Source organism: Oncorhynchus masou, chromosome 28 (assembly GCF_036934945.1).
Source record: "Oncorhynchus masou masou isolate Uvic2021 chromosome 28, UVic_Omas_1.1, whole genome shotgun sequence".
Lineage (NCBI taxonomy): Eukaryota > Metazoa > Chordata > Actinopteri > Salmoniformes > Salmonidae > Oncorhynchus > Oncorhynchus masou.
In genome coordinates, this window is record NC_088239.1 from 47,355,274 (window position 1) to 47,371,434 (window position 16,161).

General features: G+C 44.8%; 1 long non-coding RNA gene across 1 annotated transcript; it reads right to left on the reverse strand.

Annotated features, from left to right (window-relative positions):
* Window positions 1-10,245: 10,245 nt before the first annotated feature.
* LOC135518597 (uncharacterized) lies at window positions 10,246-11,614 on the reverse strand. Its single transcript, XR_010452182.1, has 4 exons — window positions 11,438-11,614; window positions 10,945-11,033; window positions 10,622-10,854; window positions 10,246-10,503 (listed from the first exon to the last, which is right to left on the reverse strand). It is a non-coding gene; the product is annotated as an uncharacterized LOC135518597 (long non-coding RNA).
* Window positions 11,615-16,161: the final 4,547 nt, after the last annotated feature.

Genomic DNA, 16,161 nt, shown 5'->3' on the forward strand with positions numbered 1-16,161 from the left:
ACACAAAAATCCCAATCATGGACATTGATAATAGTCCAAGAAAATACAGTTGTATTTGATGTTACGTAATGTTCCTGTAATGGCAATCTTTACGTTGATTGGTTAGGCACACAGTAGTAAATGATTAGAATAGCTGACTGAAGATGTTTTCCAAACAGTACAGACAGACATTATCACACTACTGGCAATGAACTGGAAAAAGAGGAAGTTGATGCTGTCCTGCAGTGGCCTGAAGGTATTTTAGGTTCTGAACCTAAAACGTACAACCAGAAAAAGCTCAAACCAAGTTTATTCTACCCATGGGCTTATATTTATTCCTTCTGACTTGGCAGAGTTGACACCTTGCATATCTAACTAATGCTGAAGAAGGTTTGCAGCGACTATTATCCGCCTCCGGATTAGCGCTCAGGGTCATCGGAGTACGCAAGCCTCTCCAAAGTGGCAAGGTGACAGTCCAGGAGAGGGGCAATTAGGTTTATCATGTTAATAGCTGAAATATAAAGGACCATTTAGGAGTTCAACATTTTTAAGGGAATTATGTTTCAATCCTAAACCTTCTTCAGCATTACTTACGTTATTATAATACACTTACAGCCTTGGACATGTACTTTGTCATGACAGCAGCTATGGACTTAAAACTCTTCACCTGTTCGACTTCCTCTCTGGTTGTGTTTATTTTGTATTTTATTTAACCTTTATTTAAATAGGCAAGCGCATAACGGAAAGGAGAGGGTGTATTTTTAGAAGCTCCTTCAACTCTGGACACGCCTGCACAACTTTCTGCAAATATGGCTAGTATTTGCATGCAACACAGCAGCATAAAAAGCCCACAGTTCCAGCAGAAGACAGCTCTTTCTGCAAGTACATTGCAGATGCATACAGTATATCTCACCTCTGTCCATGTTAAGGGCCTTGAGGAGCACGTCGTGTTGGCAAACTGCTATCTCAAGGCCCTCCTCTACTTTGGCAGATTAATTTCCTGACGTCTCTTTGGCCGCTGTCCACTCTGAAGTGACACACACTCCTTTGCCTGGTGTCTACAACATGAACATCACAGTGATGTTCAGAGATTAACTTAAAAGAAACAAGTTCTAAACTGGGTGACATTAAGCTGTTATAGAAACTGTGAGAATGGATAAATGATTGGTCTTTGTATGGACATGTTTGACGAAGGATGACATCATCAACTTTTCCTCGTAAGACACCATCATAGAAGCCCTTCTCAACACTAAATAGAGAGTCAGACTGCAAGATTACATCACAAATGAATACATCAAACCAAACCGCCAAGATGTGTTAACTTCTGATGCTACCCATCCCTTTAGCGGGATAATTGTCATCAAAAAACGCTGAATTGCATAGCGCCACATTCAAATAATATTACTAAAAATATTTAAATTCATGAAATCACAAGTGCAATATTGCAAAACACAGTTTAGCCTTTTGTTAATCCACCTCTCGTCTCAGATTTTGAAAATATGCTTTACAGCGAAAGCAATCCAAGCGTTTGTTAGTTTATCGATCGCTTGACAAAACATTATGTACACTTAGCATCAAGTAGCTTGGTCACGAAAATCAGAAAAGCAATCAAATTAATCGTTTACCTTTGATGCTCTTCGGATGTTTTCACTCACGAGACTCCCAGTTACACAATAAATGTTCCTCTTGTTCCATAAAGATTATTTTTATATCCAAAATACCTCCGTTTGTTTGGCGAGTTATGTTCAGAAATCCACAGGAAAGGGCGGTCACGAAAACACAGACGAAAATTCCAAATAATATCCGTAATGTCCACAGAAACATGTCAAACATGATTGATAATCTATCCTCAGGTTGTTTTTAAAATATATAATCGATAATATATCAACCGCAACTGTCTTTATCAGTAGGAGAGGGAGAGGCAATGGCTGCCCAAACTGTTGCGTGAGCAAAACTCAAGCGAACACCTGATGCGATGTTATCTTTCTCGCTTATTTTCAAAATAAACGCCTGAAACTATGTCTGAAGACTGTTGACACCTTGAGGAAGCGATAGGAAAAGGAATCTGGTTGATATCCCTTTTTTTATTTTACCTTTATTTAACCAGGTAGGCTAGTTGAGAACAAGTTCTCATTTACAACTGCGACCTGGCCAAGATAAAGCATAGCAGTGTGAACAGACAACACAGAGTTACACATGGAGTAAACAATTAACAAGTCAATAAAAGATATGCGAAGAAAAAATGTAAAAACGAAAAAAGACGAAATATACACGGGACAAGGGACACGATACGTCTTACTGCTACGCCATCTTGGATCCGATCCTGATATCCCTTTAATATCCCTTTAAATGGAGCAAAGGCAGGCTATGGAAAATGGATTTTTCAAAATAGAAGCCTGGTTTGATTTTCCTCAGGGTTTCGCCTGCAGTATCAGTTCTGTTATACTCACAGACAATATTTGGACAGTTTTGGAAACTTTAGTCTTTTCTATCATAATCTGTCAATTATATGCATACTCTAGCATCTGGTCCTGAGAAATAAGCCGTTTACTTTGGGAATGTTATTTTTCCAAACATAAAAATAGTGCCCACTTGCTTCAAGAGGTTAAGTAGCCTAAAGAAGTGGGATGCTGTCTCAAATCCCAGTCATCTGATCGTGTTGCTCCAACCTCTCTGTGTATGTGTCTGTGTGTGTCTCGGGGGGATTTGGAAAAAGAAAAATGACAAATCAATGTCCCACAAATTTTCTTCATGGAAAATGAATTTTAATTGACAATTAATCTTCTTCTGAAAAGAACACCAACTGGAATATATCACCACAAACATATACTTCATTACAAAAAGAAGAACAGCATGCACTTTAAGAAGGTATAATTATACCCTGAATAAAATATCCAACACATAAGAAGGTAGTACAAACCTTGAGGATTTATGGAAACGTTATTGCTTACTGTTCCCATCGCATCCAAGCAGGACAATGGATGAGATCGCTTCCATAAAACTTGTCTATTTCAAGCCGTGTTTTAAGTCCACTCAAGGAATGCCTTCTGGAATGTGTCACCACATATCTTTCCACTGAACCCTATGCTCCACTGCCCGGTTCATCTGGTACCTCCTCTACGCACCAGGCCTCCTGTAGGTCTCCCCAGCCTGGTGGGCCCTGTGGCAGCCCCACGCACCAGGCTGTCTCTGCGTCTCCTCCCTCTAGAGTCGCCCTCCAGTCCGGGTCCTCCAGCAACGCCCTACAGTCCAGAGCTTCCAGGGGCGCCCTTCAGTCCGGAGCTTCCAGGGGCACCCTTCAGTCCGGAGCTTCCAGAGGCGCCCTTCAGTCCGGAGCTTCCAGAGGCGCCCTTCAGTCCGGAGCTTCCAGAGGCGCCCTTCAGTTCGGAGCTTCCAGAGGCGCCCTTCAGTCCGGAGCTTCCAGAGGCGCCCTTCAGTCCGGGGCTCTCTACGAGGGTGCCCAGTCCGGAGTCGGCGATCTACGTCCCTCACCAGAGCCGCCACCGTGGAGAAATGCCCACCCAGACCCTCCCCTGTATGTTCAGGTGTTGCGGCCAGAGTCCGCACCTTTGGGAGGGGGGGGGGGGGGTACTGTCACTCCCTGACCTTAGAGCTTTTATGTCTCTATTTTGGTTTTGTCAGGGTGTGATTTGGGTGGGAATTCTATGTTCCTTTTTCTATGTTTTTGTATTTCTTTGTTTCGGCCGGGTATGGTTCTCAATCAGCAGCTGTCTTTCGTTGTCTCTGATTGGGAACCATACTTAGGTAGCTTTTTCCCACAGGGTTTTTGTGGGTAGTTAATTTCTGTTTAGTGTTCTGCACCTTACAGGACTGTTTCGGATATTCTCTTTGTTATTTTTCTTATTGTGTTCAGTTTAAAATAAAAGTATGAACACTTACCACGCTGCGCTTTGGTCCGATGATTCCACTTCCTCTTCATCCGACGACGAATAATGTTAAACATATTTACTTTTTATTCCAATCAGGATGTCCTGTTTGCAACCTGTCACTGTCGGGGCGCAACCACACAGCTGTGGCACAGCCATGGACAAAAGAAACTAGAAATCAAAATGTGACTCCAAAGAATCACAAATAAATTGTTTAATATATTGGACTGTAAATACTGATGCATTAAAAATTGTGGGGAACTTAAGTATGACTTAGTATAACTGTGTCTATTGGGTGAAGAGATGAGAATCCACTCTGACAGATATGTCATAGAATTATGATATACTGTACAAGGCATGCAGAGTTGTGGCTCACAAGATAATCTGTTGTTTATGGTCACGTAATTTCTCAGTTTAATGAAATGTTTTACATTAGATCAATGAATAACATACGCCATGCCTACATTTGATCATAAACATGGTCTGATATGTATGACAAATGCATTTTCTTTCACATATCAGTTTTACTGCTTGATTAATACTGTGTTTGAGGTCATATTGTCGTTGGGGCTTACCTATCAAACGGTAGAGGTAGTGTTTCCTCTGTTTCACACTGAGATAAAAACCCTCAATCTTCTGCTGGAGATTCCCCGTCTGCCCTGTCTGACTATCCTGAAGTGTGGCTGTCAAACATAGGGAAAGTTACAAACATGACTCCACTGACATCAATGCAATTATGAAGTTGGGAGACAGAGAAACATTCACTTTTCCACCTGTTGGAATCTGGCTTGAAATATACATATTCCTGTCATCATATTAGAACGTATTGATTACTTTACATGTATAAGAACATTATATGTTAAGGGTCAATGAAGGGCGATTGGAACTTTGGGTATGGAAAAGTACTGAGTGAGACAAGGGTAAGTGCCAAAAGTTGATATTCTGATCAAAAATTTTATTGCTCAATATTTATAAGGAAGGAGGCAAAGGGTAGCGGTTTGGTTTCAGGTCATGGTAAGGCAGGCCAGATGCTGAGGAACTAAGACAATGAGGAATGTGGAACTGAAATCAATATACGGTCAGCAGTTGAAGACAGAAGACACTGCTGGGAGGGGGGCCATAGAGGCCCACCCCGAAAACCACCTGACTACAGTCCTATCCCATACACACACACACACACACACACACACACACACACACACACACACACACACACACACACACACACACACACACACACACACACACACACACACACACACACACACACACACACACACACACACACACACACACACACACACACACGAGGGTCGTGACAGTACCAGTGAGAGGAACCTATTGTGTTTCTGCCTAACAGAGAAGGAGTGTTTATCTTAGACATGCAAGGTGCCATCTCCTAGACATGCAAGGTGTCATCTCCTAGACATGCAAGGTGCCATCTCCTAGACATGCAAGGTGCCATCTCCTAGACATGCAAGGTGCCATCTCCTAGACATGCAAGGTGCCATCTCCTAGACATGCAAGGTGCCATCTCCTAGACAATCAAGGTGCCATCTCCCAGACATGCAAGGTGCCATCTCCTAGACATGCAAGGTGCCATCTCCTAGACATGCAAGGTGCCATCTCCTAGACATGCAAGGTGCCATCTCCTAGACATGCAAGGTGCCATCTCCTAGACAATCAAGGTGCCATCTCCTAGACATGCAAGATGCCATCTCCTAGACATGCAAGGTGCCATCTCCTAGACATGCAAGGTGCCATCTCCTAGACATGCAAGGTGCCATCTCCGCCTCGTCAGAAGGTATACATATATGCTTGTGGGTAGAATAAACTTGGTTTGAACTTTTTCTGGTTGTACGTTTCAGTTTTTGCTCTATTTGTTCAGACCCTAAAATACCTTCAGGCCACTGCTGGACCTCATCAACTTCCTCTTATTCCAGTCTATTGCCAGTATTGTGATAATGTCTGTCCTCAGTCTGCTATTATAATAATTTACTAATGTGTGCCTAACCATTCAACTTAAAGATTGCAATTACAGGAACATTACGTAACATCATTGTATCATCATCAGTTAATCCCAAAAAAAGAAAATCTGTCAGCTTCTCCCTTTAGCAGAAACGAAAAATGTTCCTGCTATGGGGCAATTTATTTTCCATTCATCAATGTTTCTGTTTCTTTCCGGGTGGGGTAGTTAGCCCCACGCCCAACATGGAGGACCATGGACTGCTTTGTCTGCCTCCTACCCTTCGACCTGGCCGGCTTGGTTGCACCTGCCGGGACTATTAACCGCCTCTGGCTTAACGCACAGGGTCATTGGAGTACGTAAGCCTCTCCAACATGGCAAGGTGACAGTCCAGGAGAGGGGCAATTAGGTTTATCATATTAATTGAAGTGTGTTAGAGCTGAAATATAAAGGACCATTTAGTAGGTCAACATTTTAAGGGAATTATGTTTTAATCCTAAACCTTCTTCAGCATTTGTTATGTTATTATAATACACTTACAGCCTTGGACATGTACTTTGTGTCACGAATATTACCGAAGGTGACTCCCCTTCTTGTTCGGGTGGCGCTCGGCGGTCGTCGTCGTCGGTCTACTAGCTATCACCGATCCGTTGTTCTGTGTTCCTTTGGTTTTGTCTGATTGGTATCACCTGTTTCTTGTTTGGTTGTTAGGGTGGGGTTATATATAGTTTGTTCAGCCCGCTTCTGTTTCGTGCGGGCTTGTTCGTCTGTTCTGTGTTTGAGTGTTATTTTGTTTGTATTTTGGGTTTCGCGCTGTCCGTTATTATTTCTGATCATTTGTTTTCCTACTTTTGTTCTTGTCATTTTCCCTGGACATTAAAGCGTGTTTTTTCCCACATCTTTTGCTCTCTGCGCCTGACTCCACACCTCCTCACTCATTTGCCATAACAGAAGCCCGCACCACGATATGGAGTCAGCAGGAGCAGCGACCACTCCTCTTCCCACAATGGAGGAAAGAGTCCTTCATCACACGTCCATCCTCCATCGCTTAGGATCAGCGATGGATCAAATGATGGAGAGGATGGATCGTTGGGAGAGGAATGGTCTCCCTACTACCCCACCGACCCTCCCACCAGCAACTCTACCATCTCCCCCATCTGGATCCGGTTCCAGCGCTCTGCGCATTACGCCTCCGAGGGAGTACGATGGAGCAGCGATGGGGTGCCAGGGATTCCTGCTTCAACTAGACCTCTACCTGGCCACCGTTCGGCCGGCTCCCTCGGACGAGGAGAGAGTGTGGGTCCTCATCACATGCCTTACGGGTAGAGCCCTGGAGTGGGCTAATGCGGTTTGGAACGTCTGGGGGTCTCGGTCAGCCTTACCTCAGGGTATCACCCGGAGAGTAATGGGCAGGTGGAGAGAGTGAACCAGGAGGTGGGTAGGTTTCTGCGGTCGTATTGCCAGGACCGGCCAGGGGAGTGGGCGAGATATATTCCCTGGGCAGAAATAGCCCAGAACTCACTAAGCCACTCCTCTACCAACATGTCACCATTTGAGTGCGTGTTGGGGTACCAGCCAGTCCTGGCACCGTGGCATCAGAGCCAGACTGAGGCTCCTGCGGTGGAGGAGTGGGTGCAGCGCTCTAAGGAGACCTGGAGGGCTGTCCAAGAGTCATTACGCCAAGCGAGTGTAAGGCAGAAGAAGAGCGCTGACCGTCACCGCAGTGAGGCCCCCGTGTTTGCACCTGGGGACAGGGTCTGGCTCTCGACCCGAAACCTGCCCCTCCGCTTGCCCTGCCGGACGCTGGGTCCGCAGTGTATAGGGCCATTTAAAGTCCTGAGGAGAATAAACTAGGTTTGTTATCGATTATTACTTCCTTTGTATTATCGTATTAACCCCTCGTTTCATGTGTCTCTTCTCAGGCCGGTGGTAGCTGGTCCCATGCAGGAAGGTGAGGTTCCGGAGGTTCCTCCGCCTCCTCTGGACATCGAGGGGTCCCCGGCGTACAAGATACGAGCTATTCTGGACTCCAGACGCCGGGTGAGGGGCTTGCAGTACCTCGTTGACTGGGAGGGGTACGGTCCGGAGGAGAGGTGCTGGGTTCCGGTGAGGGATATTCTAGATCCATCTATGTTGAGAGAGTTCCATCGCCTCCGTCCGGATCGCCCAGCGCCTCGGCCCCCGGGTCGTCCCCGAGGCCAGCGTCGGCGCGCTGCGGGAGCTGCGCGTCAGGGGGGGTACTGTCACGAATATTACCGAAAGTGACTCCCCTTCTTGTTTGGGTGGCGCTCGGCGGTCGTCGTCGCCGGTCTACTAGCTATCACCGATCCGTTGTTCTGTGTTCCTTTGGTTTTGTCTGATTGGTATCACCTGTTTCTTGTTTGGTTGTTAGGGTGGGGTTATATATAGTTTGTTCAGCCCGCTTCTGTTTCGTGTGGGCTTGTTCGTCTGTTCTGTGTTTGAGTGTTATTTTGTTTGTATTTTGGGTTTCGCGCTGTCCGTTATTATTTCTGATAATTTGTTTTCCTACTTTTGTTCTTGTCATTTTTCCTGGACATTAAAGCGTGTTTTTTCCCACATCTTTTGCTCTCTGCGCCTGACTCCACACCTCCTCACTCATTTGCCATAACACTTTGTCATGACAGCAACTATGGACATAAAACTTTTCACCTGTTCGACTTCCTCTCTGGTTGTGTTTATTTTGTATTTTATTTAACCTTTATTTAAATAGGCAAGCGCATAACGGAAAGGAGAGGGTGTATTTTTAGAAGCTCCTCCAACTCTGGACACACCTGCACAACTTTCTGCAAATATGGCTAGTATTTGCATGCAACACAGCAGCATAAAAAGCCCACAGTTCCAGCAGAAGACAGCTCTGTCTGCAAGTACATTGCAGATGCATACAGTATATCTCGCCTCTGTCCATGTTGAGGGCCTTGAGGAGCACGTCGTGTCGGCAAAATGCTATCACAAGGCCCTCCTCTACTTTGGCAGATTCATTTCCTGACGTCTCTTTGGCCGCTGTCCACTCTGAAGTGACACACACTCCTTTGCCTGGTGTCTACAACATGAACATCACAGTGATGTTCAGAGATTAACTTAAAAGAAACAAGTTCTAAACTGGGTGACATTAAGCTGTTATAGAAACTGTGAGAATGGATAAATGATTGGTCTTTGTATGGACATGTTTGACGATGGATCACATCATCAACTTTTCCTCGGAAGACACCATCATAGAAGCCCTTCTCAACACTAAATAGAGAGTCAGACTGCAAGATTACATCACAAATGAATACACCAAACCGCCAAGATGTGTTAAGTAGCCTAGAGTGGTGGGTTGTTGGCTCAAATCCCAGTCATCTGATCGTGTTGCTCCAACCTCTCTGTGTATGTGTCTGTGTGTGTCTCGAAGGGATTTGGAAAAAGCAAAATGACAAATCACTGTCCCACAAATTTTCTTAATGGAAAATGAATTTTTAGTTGACAATTAATATTCTGAAATGTACACCAACTGGAATATATCATGAGGCGGATGAATCAGAATTACTTGGGTAACATAGATAATTAAGATGTCTTATCTGCATAATATGCTTATGTGATATACTTGTTTTTAGAATATATCCATTTGGCCTATGGTGTTGGCAGTTGCACTTCTTCCCTCAGCTGGGGCTCAGTTACTTGGGGCCCAGAGATGGTAGAGGTCAGGCTTGTCTTTCACATGTTCTTTTCGCTACGCAGAATATCAGAAAGGGAAGAGGACAGGATAGAACATTGTTTTCATATGTGAATGTGTCTTTGCCTATTCTTAACCCATGTGAAGGGATGGCATGATTAATGGGGATCCAATTACTTGTCTCCACAATGTCTGTGCGCAAGTCATTCCCTCCTTTTCTATTGGGGGCAGGTGTGTATGGAAGTGTCTGGAACCCTTGTAAGTCCTCTCTGATGTTGCACTTACCCCTCAGTGAGCTTGTCCAGGAGTGGGTTAAGAGGGGTTTACTTGAGATGGGAGTATCTAGAGTTGACAATTGATTTATGCCATTAGATGAGTTGGTGTTTTTGTGCTATGAAGTACCAGGAATGAGATTAGGACCTCGTCTTAGGGACCAAACTGAATGATAATTTATAGCGAATGCTATCTGGCTATGGGATTCTCCTCTCTCAAGTAAAAGTCTTCCTTTGTGAACTGTTCCTAATATCTGTGGTTTGTCATGTCGACGAGGGGGGTGGATCGTTGCTATAAAAAATCTCAGTAGCCATTGTGTTGACACTCAACGGTTCATTAGAAATGGGTAATAGTTGAAAGTCAGTGCTATTGCAAAGCTCTTATTATTAAAGTATAACTCTGACTGGTGTGTGAAGTTTGTCTCTCTCCTCATTTGGTAATACAGAAATTAACCACCACAATCACCACAAACATATACTTTATTACAAAAAGAAGAACAGCATGCACTTTAAGAAGGTATAATTATTCCCTGAACACAACATCCAACACATAAGAAGGTAGTACAAACCTTGAGGCTTTATGGAGGCATTATTGCTTGTGATTCCCATCCTATCCAGGCAGGACAATGGAGGAGATCGCTTACACAAAACTTGTCTGTTTCAAGCTGTGCCGTAAGTCCACTCAAAGAATGCCTTCTGGAATGTGTCACCACATATCTTTCCACTCTAATAACATGTTAAACATACAGAGGTATAAGTAGGGGCAATTTATATATTAGGGACAAATATTAACAGCTAATTCATTCAAATTATCATATTATTAGAACAGTATATACACACTTACCCTGCCAAAGTGCTTTGTTCTTCGATGAATAATTCCCACAAAGGCTTGACGGGAGAATCCTGGGGCCAACACCTTCATGTCTTCAAAGGACTTGAAGAGGTCCACTGTGAAGATGGTGTGGTGAGTCACGGTGGCTGGCCAGTAGCCACTCTTTACAGGTTCGCACAGCCCCATTGTCCAATGTCTCAGACACCCGGAGCAGTTCAGAGCAGGAACGGACAGGTTGTGGCAGCCTGAGTCAGGAGTAATTATTAGGAAGTAATAAATTATATTCTTTAAAAACATGCAAATAGAAGTAAAGTCCTTAAAAAACACATATTTACTTTTTTATTCCAATCAGGATGTTCTGCTTGCCACTTGTCACTGTCGGGGCGCAACCACACAGCTGTGGCACAGCTATGGACAAAAGTAACTAGAAACCAAAATGTGACGCCAAAGAATCACAAATAAATTGTTTAATATATTGGAGTGTAAATACTGATGCATTAACAATTGTGGGGAACTTAAGAATGACTTAGTATAACTGTGTCTATTGTGTGACGAGATGAGAATCCACTCTGACAGATATGTCATAGAATTATGATATACTGTACAAGGCATGCAGAGTTGTGGCTCACAAGATAATCTGTTGTTTATGGTCACGTAATTTCTCAGTTTAATTAAATATTTTACATTAGATGAATGAATAACATACGTCATGCCTACATTTGATCATAAACATGGTCTGATATGTATGACAAATGCATTTTCTTTCACATATCAGTTTTACTGCTTGATTAATACTGTGTTTGAGGTCATATTGTTGTTGGGGCTTACCTATCAAACGGTAGAGGTAGTGTTTCCTCTGTTTCACACTGAGGTAAAGACCCTCAATCTTCTTCTGAAGATTCTCCGTCTGCCCTGTCTGACTATCCTGAAGTGTGGCTGTCAAACATAGGGAAAGTTACAAACATGACTCCACTGACATCAATGCAATTATGAAGTTGGGAGACAGAGAAACATTCACTTTTCCACCTGTTGGAATCTGGCTTGAAATATACATATTCCTGTCATCATATTAGAACGTATTGATAACTTTACATGTATAAGAAATGTATATGTTAAGGATCAATAAAGGGTGAATAGGAACTTTGGGTATGGAAAAGTACTGAGTGAGACAAGGGGAAGTGCCAAAATTGGATATTCTGGTCAAACATGTTATTGCTCAATATTTATAAGGAAAGAGGCAAAGGGTAGCGGTTTGGTTTCAGTTCCTGATAAGGCAGGCAAGTTGCTGAGGAACTAGGACAATGAGGAATGTGGAACTCAACTCCATATAAGGTCAGCAGTTGAAGAGAGAAGACACTGCTGGGCGGGGGGACATAGAGGCCCAACCCGAAAACCACCTGGCTGCAGTCCTAACCCATACACACACACACACACTTCCACACCCTTGAGGGTCATGACAATACCATTGAGAGGAACCTATTGTGGAGCGCTGGACGGGCGATCTATAGGCTGGGTCACCCACAACACCACTCCCATCAACCTACGTGTGTCAGGGAATCACAGCGAAGCTATCCAGTTCTCCTCAGATTTCCGTGGTATTGGGATTCTCCTGGCTCCAGCGGCACAATCCTCTCATTAACTGGTCTACTGGTGCCATCATGGGCTGGAGCCCGTTCTGCCACGCCCATTGCCTGAAGTCAGCATAACCTGCCCTGGGACGTCTTCCTGGGGGCTCGGAAGTCGCCCCCGGACCACTCCGCCATCCCCACGGAGCACCAGGACCTCTGGGAGGTGTTCAACAAGGCCCGGGCTTTCGCCACACTGACCTTAAGACTGCGGAATTGACCTTCTCCCAAGTACGACTCTCCCGAGGACGACGGTACTCTCTGTCGGGACCAGAGACCAAGACGATGGAGACCTACATTGGGGTCTACCTAGCTGCAGGATTCATCTTTCCTTCTTCTTCACCCGCTGGCGCAGGGTTATTCTTTGTGGAGGAGGACAAGAACCTGCCTGTGCATCGACTACCGGGGTCTCAACGACATAATGATGAAGACCAGCTACCTCCTACCCCTCATCTCCTCGGGATAGAGCCGCTCCAGGGGGCCACCGTGTTTTTCAAGCTGGATCTACGGAATGCCTTCCACCTGGTGAGGAGATGGGAAATGGACAAGTGGAAGACCGCCTTCAACACGGCCAGCGGTCACTACGATTATCTATTCATACCATTTGTCCTCACCAACGACCCCTGCTGTGTTCCAGGCTCCGGACAATGATGTTCTCTGCGATATGTTGAACCGGTTCGTCTTTGTCTACATCGATGACATCCTGATCTTCTCCCGCTCAAGAACATGTGCTCCACGTATGACAGGTTCTCCAACACCTCCTGGAGAACCAGCAGTTTGTATAAGCAGAGAAATGCGAGTTCCATCGCTCCACCATCCTTTTTCTGGGTTACATCATCACTGCAGGGTGTGTACAAATGGATCCCGGGATGGTGAGAGAGGTGGTTGATTGGCCCCAGCCTACTTCCGAGGTGCAGCTGCAACATTTCCTGGGGTTCGACAACTTCTATCCCTGCTTTATCCGGAGTTACAGCACCCTGGCTTTCCCCAGGAAAAGCCAGCAGTCAGCACTCACCTCGCTCAAGGTTCCGTTCATGTGGTCTCCAGCTGCTGACCGGGTGTTCCGGGATCTCAAACATCGCTTCACCACAGCTCCCATCTTGGTTCATCCTGACCCATTCCGTCAGTTCGTGGTGGAGGCTGATATTTCGGATGTCGGAGTGGGGGCTGTACTGTCCCAGCGTTCTGCCCTAGACCTCAAGCTACATCCCTGCGCCTTCTTCTCAAATTGCCTCAACGCCACGGACAGGAACTACGATGTGGGGAATCATGTGCTTCTCGCGGTGAAGATGGTGTTGGAGTAATGGAGGCACTGGATAGAGGGGGCAGAACATCCATTCATCGTGTGGACCAACCACAAGAACCTGGAGTATCTCCGCACCGCCTAGTGCCTCAACTCCAGGCAAGCCAGATGGGCCCTGCTGTTCACACAGTTCAACTTCTCCCTCTCGTTCCGGTCGGGATCCAAGAATGTCAAGCCGGATGCACTGTCCCGCCGCTATAGCCCAACGACTACGACCCCGAAACCGAGACCATCCTTCCTATTTCGTGCCTTCCTTGCTCTGACACGGACCTATCTCCTATTCAGTGTTCCCTGGGGTGTTCCCTGAGCAGGAAGAAGAAGTTGGCATACCTTCTGCCCAGATTTTTGTCCGCCGCTGTTGTCGTACCAGGAAGAGCCCGGTCGGCCCTCCTCGAGACCATCTCCAGGTATCGACGACAAGCGGATTGCCACCGGACCCCAGCTCCCCGGTACGTTTCGGGCAGAAGGTATAGCTGTCCACCCGGGATCTGCCCTTCCGGATGGAACCCCGCAAACTCTCCCCCCGGTTTATCAGCCCCTTTCACGTCTCCAAAATGTCAAAGTGGAAGATTATTTAAATGTCTTAATTGTTTTCTTTATGGAAAATAAAGCACATATACAGTGCATTCAGAAAGTATTCCGACCCTCTCCCTTTTTCCACATTTTGTTTGTTCAAGTATTCAGACCCTTTGCTATGAGACTAGAAATTGAGCTCAGGTGCATCCAGTTTCCAATGATCATCCTTGAGATGTTTCTCAAACTTGATCGAGGAAAGGTACCAAGTTAGTTATATGACAATGCGTTGAATTAAAAGTGTCTTCAACATTTAACCCAACCCCTCTGAAGCAGAGAGGTGCAGAGGGCTGCCTTAAATTAACATCCACAGCACCTGGAGAACAGTGGCGTGCCTTGCTGAGAAACATATTTTTACCTTGTCAGCTCAGGGATTTGATCCAGCAACCTTCCGTTTACTAGCCCAACACTCTAACCACTTGGCTACCTGCCTCCATGGATTGGATTCCACCTGTGGTAAATTCAATTGATTGTACATGATTTGGAAAGGCACACACACCTGTCTATTTTAGATCCACAGTTGACAGTGCATGTCAGATCATCAAAGGAATTGTCCATAGAGCTCCAAGACAGGATTGTGTTGAGGCACAGATCTGGGGAAGTGTACTAAAAAATACTGCAGCATTGAAGGTTCCCGAGAAAACAGTAGCTGCCTTCAATCTTAAATGGAATAAGTTAGGAACCAACAAGACTCTTCCTAGAGCTGACCCGCAGGCCAAACTGAACAATCGGGGGAGAAGGGCCTTGGTCAGTGAGGTGACCCAAGAACCCCATGGTCACTCTGACAGATCTCCAGAGTTCCTCTGTGGAGATGGGAGAACCTTCCAGAAGGACAACCATTAATGCAGCACTCTACCAATCAGGCCTTTATGGTAGAGTGGCCAGACGGAAGCCACTCCTCAGTAAAAGGCACATGACTGCCCATTTGGAGTTTACCAAAAGGCACCTAAATGACTCTGAGAACATGAGAAACAAGATTCTCTGGTCTGATGACACCAAGATTGAACTCTTTGGCCAGAATGTCATGCTGTGGGGGTGTTTTTCAGCGGTTTTTCAGTTTTTCAGTTTCCGAATGTTCTTGAGTGGCCCAGCCAGAGTCCGGACTTGAACCCGATCGAACATCTCTGGAGAGACCTCAAAATAACTATGCAGCAACGTTCCCCATCCAACCTCACAGAGCTTGTCAAAGGTGATTCAACAAAGTCGAGTAAAGGGTCTGAATACTTATGTAAACGTGATATTTCAGTGTTTTATTTTTATACATTTGCAACAATTTCTAAAAACTGTTTTTGCTTTGTCATTATGGGGTATTGTGTGTAGGTTGATGAGGGGGGGATTTAAAAAAATAATAATTTTAGAATAAGGCTGTAACGTAACAAAATGTGGAAAAAGTCAAGGGGTCTGAATACTTTCCGAATGCACTATATTAAAAAAAAGCTAAACATTTTGGTACACAAACAAATCAATGCAAGTGTGTGGTTTGTATCACGTATGAGCATTTTTCATGAATTGAATTTCAGAAATTCACCTCATCCATTTGGAGAAGTAGGTTTAAAATGTGTATTTAAAAAAAATTCTGCGCAAATCTCCGATAACGTATTTACAAAGATCGGCCACCAGATGGTGCCAAAAGTGTTTATTTGGATCTATTCTTGAAGATAGTGGTTTCCTCTTATAAATGAATCATGTAAATACACTTTACCATGTGTTTAAACACAATATTACATACAGTTTGTTAGCCTTTGTCAACTAACTTATTACAGATTGCTATTTGCTAGGTAAGTTGGTCTAGCCGGTTATCTAAACCTTGTAGTAATCATGGACAAATTACTGACCGAGCACACAAGGCACGAGCCCTGACCTCTATGGGGCCCACATTGATCATGGTGGAATGAGAAGAATGGCATTAAATTAGTTTTAAAAATGCGACATGTCCACTTTGCCCCGTGGCAAAATATGTAATATAGCAGAAAATGTGCTTTAAAACAGAAACATTTTCTCAACGCCCCATGGCAAAATGTGTAGAATTGCAGGACATAAACTTTAATGCT